Source organism: Cupressus sempervirens, chromosome 1 (genome assembly GCF_028749045.1).
Source record: "Cupressus sempervirens isolate cs-2001-9-10 chromosome 1, ASM2874904v1, whole genome shotgun sequence".
Lineage (NCBI taxonomy): Eukaryota > Viridiplantae > Streptophyta > Pinopsida > Cupressales > Cupressaceae > Cupressus > Cupressus sempervirens.
In genome coordinates this window covers 21073906-21091056 of record NC_143118.1, presented here as the reverse complement: position 1 = coordinate 21091056, position 17151 = coordinate 21073906, and positions in this window count along the sequence as shown.

Sequence of the window (17151 nt, the reverse complement as noted above, 5' to 3'; positions counted from 1 at the left end):
TAACCTAGATATTTAAGGGATAATATAGTTGATAAATGGTTAGCTAGATGAGATTCTATTTTGATGTAGGAGCATCCTTGGTTCATGACAATCTTGCATCAACTAAAAATATTTCCTTTTAGTTTGTTTTCATTTGTTCTTGTTCAATTCAATTCCTATGTTTCTACAACATTTATCTATGTTGGAGCATTTGATCTAATCAAACTCATGACACATTATTGACATCATGTTGGATCTTCCTTTAGGTTGTCATCTCAATCTATTTCTTCATGATGGGGTTCTCCCGTACTCTTGGCGAGACCAATTTGTTCTTCTTGTTCCATGGCCTATATTTGGGGTTATGGCCTATTATGTTTTCTTTATCTTGAAGAAGGTCATGGCCTATATTTGGGGTTATGTTTTCTTTACCTCAGAGAAGGTCATCTTTCTTAGTCAATATGTTTCCTGTGAAGCTCAATATGTTGATGTGATTTATTAGTAAAATGGGGATGAGACTTATTAGAGAAGAATGATACTTTGGTTTGAAGAAGAGTTTGGATTTTTATATATATTTGGGCATGTATGCCTATTTTTGTAAGCATACATGTTGTTGGCCAATTGTAACTAAATTTCATGAATCTATGACATTGTGAAGGTATAATCTTGTATCATCTCAATTATTTATATATTTTTCATTAAGTGCCTCTTGTTTTATAGTTTGGATTGGTCTCTTTGGAGGTCCTCCAAATGTGTTTGTGTCAAGTGGTATCAGAGCTAGTTTTTGTTCCTATGATAGAAAATATTTGTTCTTGAGGTCATAAAGCCTTATAATTATATTTTTGTAGCATGGTAGAGTGGTGAATTGTACAAATATGGCTCAAAGAGGAAATGCTATGGGTGGAGCAAGGAGAGATGTAGATCCAATTATGATATATATGATGAGATAAATAGCAACTAGATTAGAAGTTGTTGAAAAAACCCAAAAAAGAGGTTGACATGTTGAGCAAGTGAGTGGTGAAGAAGTAATGGAGGAAGAATAAGTAGAGATTGATTGGAGAGAAGATATATTACTAAGAGCCTTAACTAGGGTGAATAGAAAACCATATTCTGATCCACCATACTATGATTGAAACTTAGATTCAGATGAAGTGATTAATTAGGTTAATAAGATAGAAATTTACTTTGGATTTGATGGTACTAATGAAGATAAGAGGTGAATTTTGTTTTCACGAAGTTTAAAGGACATTCCTCATTATGGTGGGAACATTTTCAAATTGATAGAAAAAGAAGAGGAAAAGAGAAAATTAAATCTTGGGATAGGATGGTGAATAAATTGAATGAAAAGTTCTTAAGTATTGATTACCAGGTAGATTTTTTAGGAAGTTGCAAAACATAAAGTAGAATGAATCCAATATGAAGGAGTACACCAAGGAATTGTATGAACTGGACATTAGATTTGGACATATCAGGGATGGAGTTGGGAGAGTTGTAAGCTATCTTAATGGTTTGGTAATGTCAATATGAGATGAGATTAGTTTGACCAAGTTGCAAAATGTGAAGGAATCTTATCAATATGCTTTATAGGTTGAGAAAAGTTTGAACAAAAGACATGAAAAAAGAAAAAGAGGAAGAATATTTAAGAGCATAAGATCATTCAATAGAGAAATATCTTATGTGTATCGGAAGGGAAAGGCATGAAACAAAGAGGATAACTCATACCAAAGGGATGCTAGAAGTTTTCATACGAATGATGGACACAATACCTATAGGAGGGATGGAAAACAGATGTTTAGATGATCTTGTTTCAAGTGTGGTAGATAAGGACATCAAGATTTTGAATGCACTAAAGGAAATTAAAGTAAGAGGAAATTAAATTAAACTAGAAGATGTTGTTGAAATATAGTTAAAAAGATCATTATTGAGATTGGATTAATCAAAGAGGGAGATTGTTGAAGAAGACTATGTGTTTCAATCATTGTTTTGTCACTAATGTCAAACTTGCTATTTGCTAGCAAGATAATTACTTATAAGATTCAAGTACTATCACTTAGTTGATTGATGAAGAGGATTTGATTAATAAGATGTGACAAAAGAACCTAGAGGAAAGGTTGAGTTATGATTATGTAATGAAGTATAAGGATCAGTTAAGACAATGATGACATGATGTATTGATAATCTACTTAAGGTTACAAATGTTGGCTACACTTAGAAAGTTTAGAAGAACAAATTACACAAAGTTTGTCTGCCAAGCTTGACTGAGTGGATAGTAGGTGCCGAGCAAAGTTAGTGCAAGCTAAGCCAAAAGTCAGTTGGAGCCAAGTGAAAGCAAATTCTAGTGGATGTCGAGCAAGATAGTTGATGTTGAGTAAAGTTTAGTTGATGTTGAGCATTAGTAAACTTTAATTGATGTTGAGTGATTTTATAATAGATGTCGAGCAACATAGTATGTGCTGAGCATCAGAAGGTTGATAATGCTGAGTTGTTGCATTATTTTTAAGATCAAAGATTTGCTAAATCTGAGCCAACAAGTTTATTTTATTGAATTTTGTAAACTAGGTGGAAGATAAGGTTGATGAGTTGGTCACACAGAATTTGATGTAAACCATTTTTAGGAAAATTCAAATGGATTCTAAAAGAAGTTTTTAGAAGAGATATAAGATATGGGTAGATACATTGTATCCTACCTAATCTATCTAAACCCTAAGTTGGATGATGGAAAATGAGCAGGAAAATATCCTAATTTCCTATTTATAGAAATGTTTGGTCATGAAGCAAAGTTGTCATGTGCAAGAACCTAATAAAGAAAATGAGTTAAGGGTTTTGCTTCAAGTGACCTAAGAGGAGAGTCTACAATGGCATGTTAAGCAAGAAGGCTTAAGGAGATGAATGCTTGAAGGGTGAACAAACTATCAGAGTTGCAAAGTATGAAGGCCAAGTAGAATGGAGGACTGAACATAGATCTATAATCTACAAGAGAAATTGTAAGTTGTATCATATCAAAGCTCTATTGTTGCTCTCTAACAATTTTATCAGTCTAGGGTAAATCTTTTGGATTAAGCTTGACTTAATAGTTATTTGTAAATCCTTTAATCGGGTGGCATTCTAGGTGAATCACCTAAAGTCCTCTAACAAGTCTCACTTCTAATAGGGTGATTGAAATCCCTTAACCAGGTCACATTTAACAGTATGTATTGTAACCTTTAACAGGGTTGGCCTTTCATAGGACATCACTTTAGAAGAGTGAAAAGGAGAACCATGTTACTGGTGGCTTTTCCCAAATTGGGTTTCCACATAAATCATTGTGTCAAGTGTGTTGATCAATCTATTATGTTTCATGCTTTACATTTCTACAAGTTGATTTGACAGTAACATACAAGTTTTAGTGATTACATAATCTAGTAGGATACAAGCATGGGTATGAATATTTTATGGGTTCACTAAGCTATGAAAAAAATTATTTATACATCTGGACCTTGGATTGTAAGGAAACTTGGCAATAAAGAATATAACTGTTTCCACATAACCCATAATAGATCTAAAATAAATACGGAATTAAAATCCACATGCAAGAGAATAGACAACATACCCACAAAATTGTGACACAAGATATACCTTGGGAAACCCTCATTGAGGGAAAAACCCAGCCTCCAAAAGCATCCATCACCATGTATTATTCAGCAAAAAATTACCATTGCCATACAACCATGGAAGCCTTCATGGCCATAGCCACAACCGAGCAAACTATGTGAACAAGCATGAATCCACACATCCCATGCCATGCTTTCAACCTTCACAAATGCTCCCTTGGCTAACCTGTCAAGCCTTGTCCCGCTCGACTCTTGCCTTTTGTCTTCTCCTTGTCACTCTATCTCTCTCACTCTACAACAACTAACCTTGTGGCTGCTTATATAGTAGCAAGTCCCACAAAACCACCAAGTGGTATTACATAAACCATGTGCTAAAACCATGTGCTACCTAACCCACTGACCCCACATTTAATATTGGGCATTTAATTCTTTTCCCCAATATTAAATAATTACATAAAATATTATCACAATGTTAACAACTCATCAAGAATATTCCATGGGAATCTTTACATGTTGCACGTCCATCTAGGCACAACATTACATAATAAAAATAAAATAATAAAATAACAATATTATGCAATGTGTGCAACACCCATTATCTCAACTAACTAATTCACCCCCCACCCTCTCAATTATTCTAAAGTATTCTAACAGATGTAGAAGCATTGATGATAAGGAGAGATCTATGTGTACCGTCTTAAAATGGATGCACTTGAATTTTAAGACCTTTTAGCAACCTTTTCCATTATTCCTCTCTTGGACCATGGATGAACCTATGCTCAATGCCTCTTTTTCTCCTCTACTCTTCTATTTCACTCTTCTTTTTCATCTATCCCTTCCAACATGGTCTTCCATGAGTTATTTTGGTACCCTTTTGACCATATCAGTTTGTTATCTTCCTACCCTCTCCTGGCACTTTTGTGGCCTGCTTGACCTATCTTATGGGACCATGTCAACCTAGTGTGGACTAGGTTAACCCAAGTCAACCTAGTCCATGGTGATCGTGGGGTTTGGACCTTGAAAGTCCTCGTGTTTGTCAATAATTTAATTCTACTCCCTCGTCGACTTGAGTTGTTTTTCCACCTGAAAAATAGTATAAAAGGAGGCTTGGGGGCTTAATTTTCATATCTCATCTCAAGTAATTCAAGCTCTTTCTCTCAAGTGAAAGTTTCTACATTTTGCATTCAAGGAGTTCTAGCATTCAAGCATTCAAGCAAGCAAGTTTCTTAAAGCATTCAAAAATTGTTTGTTAGAATTTCCTCTTCAAGATCTAGCATGTTATTGGCCATTGAGGGAGGAGATCTACATTGAGGCATTCATTATCTTCTTCATTGATGCACATGTACATCCATGGCTCCATGATATGGTAATGGTAGATCCATTGCAATTGTGGAGATATCCTAGATCCTTCATGCTGAATTCAAGATCTACAATACAACACACCTACATACACGTGGGTAAGGTGAATCCTAACATTTATCTTGTTCTTTATAGTCACTTAAATTTACATTTCTCAATTATGATTAATTCCTTAACCTAGGGCTTGAACAAGGTAAGCCCTCATAAAACCCAAACACCCAAACCTTTCTTTTCTGTGTTGATTTGCAAGTTGGGAGGGAAAATGATTATAGATCTAGGACCTTTAGTTCACAATATTTCTAGAGTCATTGGTTTTAGAGTTGTGGACTACGTCAACCTAGATATATGATGTCCTTCTAAGTTGACCCAGTCCTTTAGTCTTGGACTCTGTGGAGGTTTTTGGGTTTTGTTCCTTTTGCCATTTCATTCCAAGAATCATGAACATAAGCTCAGAAAAGATTCAAATATGAAAGTTATTGAGTGAGAACACATCTTCCTCTATGCATTCAAGGTGAGTCTTTCATATTTAATTTCCTTATATATATCTACCCTATATTTACATCTTAATTGGGTTGATTGTATTCACATAGCATCTAGATTTACATTTCCCAAGCAATTAGTTCAATTTCACATTCACATTATCCTATCAAGGGCCTAAGAGAGTGTATTTCTTGGTATTGCATTCCTCATTACAACCCAAATTTAGTATTAGCACTCTTCTTCCTTTGGGTCCTAGCTAATATAATTCAGATCATAAATGGAATCATAATTGGAAAATCCTCCTCTTTCTCTCACACACACATATTTGAATGGCTTGGTACCTTGTAAAGTGGAGGCCTACAACCTATTAAAGTGCTTCCATTTAACTACTGACCACTATGTCAAAAATGAGATGAATCAAGAACCATTGCACAAGAAGAGTTTATTTAAGACAATTTGAAAAATTAAATGTAAATGTTGAAAAGTGATCATTAAAAATAATAGGATAGATATCCTATCCTTAGAGGATTTGGGAAATAAATTAGAGTTACAAAGATTGAAGCACCCTAAACCATCTTAGATAGCATGGGTTCAAAATTTATCATAAGATATTGGTAGGTGAACAATTTTTGGTAAAATTTAATAATGGATCTTATCATGATGAAGTTCTATGTGATATTATGCCTATGGATGTATGCCATATCTTGTTGGGTAAACAATGACAATATGATAAATAGTCATTTTAGATGGAAAGAAGAAAAACATACACACTATCATTGAAAATGAGAAAAAATAAGTATTTCTATATTTGAAAAAGACTCCTAAGGGTGAGAAATGTGGCAGTTTTAGGGTTTGCTTGGTTAAAGAAATGAATTTTTTTTAGATGGTTTGAAAAATGAAAGTCTGTATAATTCTTTGATAAGTCTAATTTGGAATCAAAAGAAGGAACACTAAAGGAGATAAGTGATTTTTTATAGAGTATGAAGACATAATCTCATATAAATGTATTTGATGTATTGCTACCTATGAGGGGTATTAGTCATTGTATGGATCAAATTCTTGGAGCTACTTTTTTCCAATAAAGAAACACATCAAAAGAAACTAGTAGAGAATGTAGAGATGAATTAAAAAGTGAAAGGTTTAATGAGAGAAAGTTTGATTCATTGTGTAGTACTTGAAGAGTTAGTATTTGAGAAGAATGGATATTAGAGAATGTGCCAAAATTCTAGAGCAATCAATATAATTACACTCAAGTATAGGATTCCTTTACCTAGAATAGATGACATAATATACAATTACTTAGATAGACTTGAAGAGTGGATATAATCATATCAGGATCATAAAATTTGATGAGTGGAAGATCACATTAAAAGAAAATGAAGGATTGCGTGAATGGTCAGTGATGCCTTTTGGATTGACCAATACGTCTAGTACTTTCATGAGGTTGATGAATAAGGTATTGAAGAAGTTATTGGGTAAGTTTATAATTGCATATTTGGATGAAAATTTGATTTTTAGTAAGGCAAAAGAGTATCATTTCTAAGTGTGCCTTCAAGAAGGAAGAGATAGTGTACTTGGGATTTGTGATATTGATGGATGGATTGCAGATGGACCTAGAGAAGCTAAATGCAATTTTTGAATAGAGTACTCTTGAGAGTGTTGGGAAGGTAAGATCATTTCATGGATTGGATAGTTTCTACCAAAAATTCAGTAGGATTTTCAATTCAATTCGTAGCCCTATGATTGATACCATGAGAGGGGACCAGAAGGATTTGAAATGGATGAATAGAACACACAGAAGTTCTAAGTTGTTGAAATAATAAGTGACTGACATGTTAACCCTACATAATTTTAGTAAAGTATTTCAAGTAGACTATGATGCAATTAGGGATGCAACTGGAGCACTATTGAGTCAAGAGGGCATACCTATTGCCTATTTTAATTAGAATTTGAATGAATCAAACATAAGATATTCATTATGTGATCAAGAATCTTGTGCCATATTTCAAGCCTTGAAGAAGTGGAGACACTACTTATTAACTAAGGAATAATTTTTGTATGTAGATCATCATGCATTGAGATATTTGAATAGTTGTGATAATTTGAACTAGAGACACATGAAATGGGTAGAGTTTTCACAAAGTTATACTTTTTTTATTGAAGAATAGGAGTGATAATGCAAAGAGTTTTTGATGCTTTGAGTAGGTGAAGAATTTTTTTGACAAGGATAAGAATTGAAGTGTTGGATTTTGATGAATTGAAAACATTGTATAAGGAAGATCCTAATTTTATTAATTGGTGAAAATATTGTAGAGAGCTAGTTACAATGAACCGAAGCAAGTGGTTGGATGCTTTTATTCAAAAAGAGATGTTATTTAGAGGAACTCAATCGTGTGTACTAGAAGTTCCAAAAGGGAAAATATGATCAAGGAAAAGCATTGTGGAGGATTAGTAGGACACTTTAGTTGTGACAATAAAATGCTTTGGTGAATGAAAATTGAATTTGGCCTCAAATTCATAAGTATGCAATTAAATTGATTTAGAATTGTAGAGTTAGTCAAGTTTTCGAGGGAAGTAACTAGAATGTGGGATGGAATATGCCTTTAATAGTACCACATAGACCTTGGGAAGACATGAGTATGGATTTCATACTTGGATTACCTAGAAACAAAGAAGTAATTATTGTATATTTTTTGGTTGTGGATAGATTTTTTTTAATGGAACATTTCATACCATGTAAGAAGACAACAAATACAATACATGTAACATACTTATTTTTCAAAGAGGTTGTGAGATTGTATGGATTATCTAGAAGCATATTTTCGATAGGAATACTATTTTTTTTTAATTTTGGGAGGAAACTTTAAAATAAGATGAAGAAATATTTAAAGTTTAGTTCTAAATTTCACCCACAAACCGATGCAAAAATAGAGATAGTAAACAAAAGTTTGAGAAATTTATTGAGATGTTTGGTTAGGGAGAAGATTAAAGTTTGGGTTTTACTTCTTTCTCAAATGGAATTTGTATGCAATTCAATAAACATAGGTGCACGAAAGACATCATTTGAGATTATTACATGGATGAATCCTAAAGGAGTATCAAAATTTAGAGATTTCAATCATGAGAATAAGAGGAGCATAGAGGTAGAGGATTTTGTGGAATAGAAGAGGTCATTGCATGCTCAAGTAAAATAATATTTGGAAGATGTGAATCAAAAGTATAAGGAGAGAGAAGATGATAAGAGAAGACACAAATAATTTCAAGATGGAGATGACGTATAGTATATTTGAGAAAGGGAAGATTTTATGTTAGAACATACAATAAACTAAAAATAAGGAAGCTTGGACCATGCAAAATCTTAGGAAAATTTGATTTAGGTAATGCATATGATGTTGGTTTACCATATACTATGGAGATATCACCTACATTCAATGTTGCAAACCTATATCAGTATCATGAAACAAGATTCATTAGGGACAATGTATTAGATTTGGAATAGTAGGTTCCTAAGAAGCATTTGTATAAAATTGAAGAGATATTAGATCGTAGAGCTAGTAGAAAAATATGTGGAAGATAATGTATCTTGTGAAGTGAAGAATATACCAATTAAAGATTATAATTGGTCATTTTAGCCTAAGGTAGACCATCTTAGTTTTCATTGAGCACCATCAAAGTTAGAGGCTCACTTTTCAACAACCCTCGCTTTTTGATGTAGGAGCATCTTTGGTTCATCAAAATCTTGCATCAACAAAAAAAAATTCTTTCAATTTGTTCTTTTTTGTCCCTATTCAATTTCGTTCCCATGTTTCCTTCGACATCAATCTATGTTGGCACATCTAATCTTGTGAACCTCATGGAAAGTTCTTGACAACTCATAGTAATAAGTGTGTTGTGCTCTTGGATTAAACTATTTATAAATTTTATTTGCATTGTTTTAGATCATAATAAATGTTCCACTATCAAGATGATAGAGTTGTATAAATTCACACAATTGAATTGAAAAGCACAAGACAATAATAAATAACCATGTTAAATTTGCAACCATCTATAATGACATTAAGTTATGTATAGAATGGACATTAAAAGAATAAATATCAAAGGTGATTCTTTGATAATTATTAATTCCACTGCAAATAAAACATCCTCTAAGCTAGAAAGTTTTGGTATGGGTTGAGAGGATATACATTTTCCTAGAGAAATGTGTGAATTTTCCTTTATGCATATGTATAGAAAAGCAGATGTCATTGTATATTTCCTATCCAAGAAGTTATCAAGGACAATATTAATGCATGACCTAAACTAAAGATAATCATAGATGAGGATGTCAAGGCTATTAGCCTTAGACATTACCCAATCTTGGACAACATTATCTACTTAGCTCCAAATTCAAAAGCATTTAGTAAGAAATTAGGCTAAGGGACAATAGATACACAATCAATGATAAAAATGTTTAAAAAAAAGACTAAACAATCCTTACAAGGTTCCATAATTTCATGGATTTGTATACCAATTTGACTTCAATTCATGGTGATCCTCATTCAACTAAATGATGCAGGAGCATCTTGCATGGGAAAATTATTGGAAAAAAAAAAAAAACTGGAGGAGAGAGAAAGTGACGAAAATTAGAGGAGAAATAATAAAACAAATAAAAAGGGGAAAAAAGGAGAAAAGAAAGGAAAAGGGGATTTCTATTTTCGAGGTGCATAGGTGGCATAATAGAAAAAATAAAAAAATAAATGGTTGTCATTCCATTTATCGAGGTGTGTGGGTAGAATTCTAGAAAGTTATGAATATTGTAGAAAGTTGTGGATATTGTAGAAGGTTATGGAAGTTGTAGAAGGTTGTGGAGAAATTCTAGAAAGTTGTGGATAAGTCATGTATTGGGTGGTAAGTGCCTATTTAAGCAAGGCATATGAGCATTTCTAATCAAGCTTGAGAAGTGAAAGCTTAAGGAGTAGAAGCTCGAGAAGGAGAAGCTTGAGAAGGAGAAGCTTGAGAAGTGAAAGCTTGAGAAGTGAAAGCTCGAGGAGTAGAAGCTCGAGAAGGAGAAGCTCAAGAAGAAGGTGAAAGCTTGAGAAGTGGAAGCTTGAGAAGGAGAAGCTTGAGAAGGAGAAGCTCGAGAAGTAGAAGCTTTGAAAGGAAAGCTTGGAAAGGTGAAAGTTGTGGAAGGTGAAGCTTGGAAAGCTTGGAAGGCTTCAAGGTGTGAAAGAGAAGGAGGAAGTGAAGAGTGAGTTTTCCTGAGTCTGTGGACAGAGCGCCGAATGTGAGGCAGTTTACAATAGGATTGTGATGGAGTTGTGAGTGTAGACAAAGTGCCGAATGTGAGGCAGTTTACACTTGGATCTTGGATAAGGTTGGAGAAGAGCTAGTGACTGCGGTTTAGAAACAAGGAGGTTACTTGGGAAGCATTTTATCTCGTTGTCTTCATATTGTTGCATTCTTGGTTGTGAGTTGGTAAGGGTGGTGTGGCCCTTCATCAGTGGTATCAGAGCCGTACCTCTATCACTAAATCATACAACTAGAAGGGTAGCAATTACCTTTATCCTATCTAGAGATGTCACATTAAAACATTAAGTCATAAAGAATAGTTGAGTTCTTCTCCACATTCTCCCTTGAGGAAGGAAAACAATGTTTTTGAAATAAAAAGCGACCAAAAACAAGGGGGTCAGCCCTTACAACCAAAATGCTGGTGACCAGCACATTACCAACAGATACCCACATAGAACATTACTAGAGTAAAAAAATACAAGAGTTCAACATAACCAAAATACAAGTTCTATGCATGTAACTTAACCAGCAAACTACTATTAACCAAACTAGCTAAACTATAATAGAAGTCTAAAAAGTTTGCTATACTACTAAAGTTCATCATAAAAAAACTATTGGCACAACCAGGCCAACATGAGTCTGAGCAATAGCTGGATACCAACAAAACCAGTAGTAGCAAATTAACATAAAAAAAACTTGGATCCGAGGATCCCTTAAAACTAAGAAACATTATTCTCAGTTTTTTCCTTTCCCTTCGCACCCAGCAAAACCCAAGCCCAATCATCCGCAAGGGATTTAAAGAGGAGCTTATAATCCTCCATATCCATTCCAACTTCTTCCTTCTCTTATGCTAGTAGTTGGAGGGTGGTGGCAGCGGCGTGGGTGACCTTTAGGGAAAAACAATGATATCATTGTGTTTTAATTATTATTACTGAGAAACGAGAACTACCTCTATAGAACAATTAACCCAAAAAGATCAATGTAATTATACAAAAACTCTTCTAAACTTCCTGCCCCTCCCCATATAATCATGCCCTAATTTAATAAAAGGAATGCACAAGAACTTAAATCCCTAAATAAAGAACAAAATAAAATTCAAACCAAATCTCCCTCTCTATAAACATACCTTAATAGCTTTACAAATCAAATATCTACAACCCACCCCTTAATTAATAATATAACATTCTTATTTTAAGTTTTAAAATTATTTATATATATAAACAAACCACTTACTAACTACTTTTAAGGGTAGGAAGAAAGCATAGCAATATAAAATAAATGCACCAAAACAAAAGTGAGCACATTAATATAAAATAAATACACGAGAACAAAAGTGCAAACTTTTTGAGGTAGGGTATCCCTTACAAGATTTGTTGGTGGTATATTTTTCTATAGCCCTATACTCCATTTATACCCTATGATTTTTACATTGTCCCCCACTAAGAGATACTTGTCTCTAACTAGAGTCCATGCCTCATTTGTCCATATCGACAATGTATGAACTTTATACCCTATTTTTATTAAAAAGCTTTGAAAAATAACATGTAAAAGTATTTTAGAAATGATAATGTTTCAAAGACTTTTTAGCACATGTTTCCTTCTTTCAAGACAAGCGAGATACCATCTCATCCAATTGATATTTATTATTATTATTAAATAATTGAAAGCTATCTTCTAGAAACCTTTTTAATATTTTTTATTATTTTTTATTATATTTTAAATTTTATGTAATTCTATTTTTTTTAATGTACTTAAAATATTTAATAATATGCTAGAGATATGAATTAAAATAATCACTTTTTGAATTGCGAATTAAGGAGTTACGATGATTACCTAAAAAATCATTGGATTGATGACTTTGAGTAAAGAAGTGAATAAAATAAATTTTAAATGTCGTCTATGAAGCTTGGTTTCCACGCATATGATAAACTATACCCAAACAAATTAAAAAAAGGGTGGGTTATACTTTTGATATTAGAAGTAGTAAAATTAAGATGTTGGCTTTTATAAGGACGTTTAAACAAGCTATCAATCAAGTATTAAAAACATATTAATATCATTCTAGTATTAAAACAAAACAAAATAAAAGTTAGTTATGCTTATTAAGTAAAAAAATATTTTTTAATCTTTTGTTTTTGGATTTGATTGTGTTCGTTTTTTAGCATCAACGTTTCGGATCAGAGTGTGATCTGCAACGTTGATGCGAAAAAAACGAACACAATCAAATCCATAAGCAAAAGATTAAAAAGTCTAATGGATGGTGGAAATCTAATCAGATTGATTAAAAAAATATTGTTTAGTTTAAGAACAAGGTATCATTTAGGATAAACAAAACAAAATATAAGTGAGTTATGCTTATTAAGTAGGAAATATTGTTTAGTTTAATAACAATGCGTGATTTAAGATATCTTTTGAATTTATCAATTTATATTATTTAATATCAAAATTAATTTTTACTTATTTTTATATTAATGAATGTGGTATATTTATATTAAAATTAATTTTTACTTATTTTTATATTAATGAATGTGGTATATTTATATGTTTTATGTTTTCGATTTGTAGTTTGTTTATTTTTACATATAGTTAGTGTATAAGATATTGTACTTGTATACAAATTATAAATGATATGATCCTACTCTTGGTTCATTGTAACTTATCTCAATTTTTTTAATTTCTATTTATATTTTTTCTAGGTGTTATCCCGCTTTAAATTTGTAAATACAAAGTTGTTCTAAATCTTTTACATGCCTACATATCAAAATCATCTCATGCTCAAGATACTTTTGTCATTGACACTTCTCCTAATAGTTTTAGTACATGACCATACATGACATCCCTCCTCTTAGTTTACCAAATTATGTTATTTTAATTTTAAAATTAGTATTTTATGCTATTATAAGATGAGGATATTTTATTTATGTCTTTTTATGTTTTGGATTTTTGTTTTGTTTTGTTTTTATGTATCATCTAGTATATAAGATAGTGCATTATTGTAAAACTTGGTAAATAATATTTTTGTACTTCTATCCCATCATCATTTGTTCTAAGAAAATGATTTCATCAATAACTTTTTCATTTTTTGTCGTACTCTAGATTCCCAAGTATAAAGTTCATTTAGATTATTTATGTGTATGTATCACAAAAAAATCTTGTAGATATTTTCTATTAATCGTTATAAATCAATTGAAGTGTAAATTATTCTAAATTACACACTTGGAGAATGTAAAGATTATCCTTAGTTAAAAAGAATCATCTAAGAGTATATATACTTAAAAATTGTCAAATCAATTAATTAAATATTTTAATATTTAATTAATAATTTTCCTTTATTGGCTTTAATAAATTACTTAATTTACTAAGTTAATTCATGTTTTGTCAATTAATTAAATATTTTTATATTTAATTAATATTATTCTTCTATTAGCACTAATAAATTATTTAATTTATTAAGCTAATTCACCTAGGTCAGTTGCACTATCCTAAGTCTTCTAAATAATCCTATTAAGTGATTTATTAAAATTGCTTAATTGTCCACTCACTTAAATGACTAAGTCTACTAGTCCACCTAGTTAGTCCATGTTATGTGCCACATCATATTTGCACAAATAATTAATAATTAATTAATCATATTTATCCTTAGCCATGTGACCTATTTCATGGGGCCAGAAAAGGGTATGTGGCCTTATGTGACTTAGTCCCTGGGACACATGTCTTTGGGTGAAAAGTTCTTCTTCCACTTCTTCTATTCTCTAGGAGTCAGTCAATCCACCTCATAGAGTCAAATGTGACTCGTGAGACACTTGTCCAAGAGCCCCCCTTAAAGGAACAATCTTCTTAGGATTCTTGATGAGATGTGTAACACCCCTCTAGGGAACCCAAAAGAAATTAACCTAAAGTCTCACTAAGTTTGCCAAACAATTTATTTTTAAAGATTATAACAACAAGAGATAATATAGTGGAAACAATAACTCACATACATATAAACAATCTATAAACATATTACATCTCTTAAGGGTTCTGTGATGTTGAATCATATACATAAGTTTTATTAATACTAAGTCCGATACACAACAATTCTACATCATAGGATAACTGCAAGTATGAATCCAATTAAATAATATACAAATTACATAAGATGCCATATGGCATAACCAGAATACATAATAATTCATTGTACAAGTCATAGGGTATGAAAAGCTTAAAGAATATACATCATGAATAAAATACATCATCTCATAAGATCTCTAATAATCAAATACAATACAATAGAACATAATCATCCATTAGAACACAAGATCAGAATGAAAGGAACAACTGCACAAGTACATCTAGCAACAACATTTAGTTGTTAGATCTCAATGATATAAGAAACACTACCACCCGACCTCATGGAACCCAAATGGCCCACTCCCACCATGCTGAGGAGATAATCTCAAGTCTCATATAGATATCAATCCCAAAAGTCATAACCAACACCTAGGTCAAGGAAAACCGTATAGTAATCTATCTCAAAGGTACCAAGACACAAATGACATCTAAACCTAGAGGCAACAAAGACACATAGGAAATCTACTACGTAAGTGGGCAAGCGTCATCACATGAGTCAACTCTAAGGTTACCCTGGTAGCCTCTCTAGACTCTAGCCCCCTAGTAAATCTATGCAACATCAGTATCCTTCCATATAGACAAGGCATACTAATGAGGCAAGGTCACAAACAATCATCCTCTCTACTCCCATCCTAGCCTGTACTAGCACTCGAGGCATGGGCGAGGAAAGCCACTAACTCTTTTTAATTAACTTTAAACCTATTTAATGAAATGTTATCACTTATTAAAACAACCTACAATGGGTTATCCAAGCAACCTCTTTAGGGCTCTGGCCTCCATTGCAAGCCACTTCCCAACATACATAAAGACAACTTACCCTAAGCACAAAATAGCAGAAAGTCTCATAAGATCACAATAAAACACATTAGTTCTATACAATCAACTCAAAAACACCAAAAGATAGCTAATTGAAACTGTAAGAATTTGCCTTAGGAAAAATTCACCCAAGATCAAGGAACTCAAGCACAAGCACAACAATAGACCAAAAAGAGTATGATCAGAATATCGCTATGTATTCAATTCAATGTGAAAGTACACTAGGAGTGCCTATATATGAAGGCCTTTGGAATGCTTCTAGAATGCTTAGGAATCATCATACTAATAAGTCATACAACTAGGCACATGTCCACCAAGTGTGGATTATCCTCCATTAAGCACAAGAGTAAGTGTGATGATGAGAGGATAAGCCTACAAAGGTGTAGCACACAAAATTATGTTTTAGATACCATGTGCTAAAATAGGAGTGTGAATAACTATGTTTTCTACATGAAAACTCAGTTAATTACGCAAATAGAGAAGTATAAGAAGAACACAATCCCAAAAGAGGAAAAGGTCCCCCCAACAAGAGAGAAGAAGAAATGAGACAAGGTAGTTCTCCCCCCAAATGGAGGATGTCGATCAGTGATAGCTGCTCCAATGTAGAAGCTAATCCATGATTGCTAAATAATGTTCCTCCCCTTTGGAAGAAATAATATCATAGGTACAATTGAGATGCTTCCCCTATGTGTAGAAAGAATCTCGATGATGAATGGTGTCTCTGAAACCTGCTCAACTATCCCTGTGTCAATATTGATGGTCACCCCTTCCAACACTGCTAAAAAGAACGATGTCAGATCTAGCAAGGATGGATGGAACATGTCCCAAAGAACCAACTATCTCCTCAAATGATAAAGAGACCTCTTGCAACTGTTGTACATAAGGATCCATAATCATATCAACCTGTGAAGATTGATCATGTAGAGAATGGACATGGGGATCAGAGTGAGCCCTTGCAACAACTGAAGAAGGATCGTCATCATCAAAGAGAAGATGTATATCATCAATGATGTCTCCAAAATCTACTATGTATGACTCCACAAACAAACCTAAAATATCTGCTATGGAATCATCCCTTGTTGTTGGAGCTAGAAGACAAGATGTACCCTGCTATGCTGGACCTATCACTGTGGCAATGTATGCATGTGAAATGTGCTGATGATGTGACCTCTCTCTGTATCTATCAATAGGATCCCACATATTTGAGTCTATTGAATCACTATCACTGTTGTCACTATCACTTTCCATAGTGTATGAAGTGCGGAGAGCATTAGAGGATAAGATGGGTGAACTTTCCTCAAAGTGTACATCCCTCTCTACAAAGATCTCATGAGTCTCAAGATCCATAAGTCTGTATGCCCTAACACTGTCTTCATATCTGATGAAAGTACAAGGCCTGGGTGGTGGTGCCTTGCATCCCCTGGAAGATATGTTTGCCCATGTTGGACAACTAAAGACTCTAAAGTGTTTCACAACTGGTTTTCTGCTACACCATGCCTCAAAAGGACTCTTTCCATCTAAGGCATTATGAGGAGACCTATTAAGTATGCGA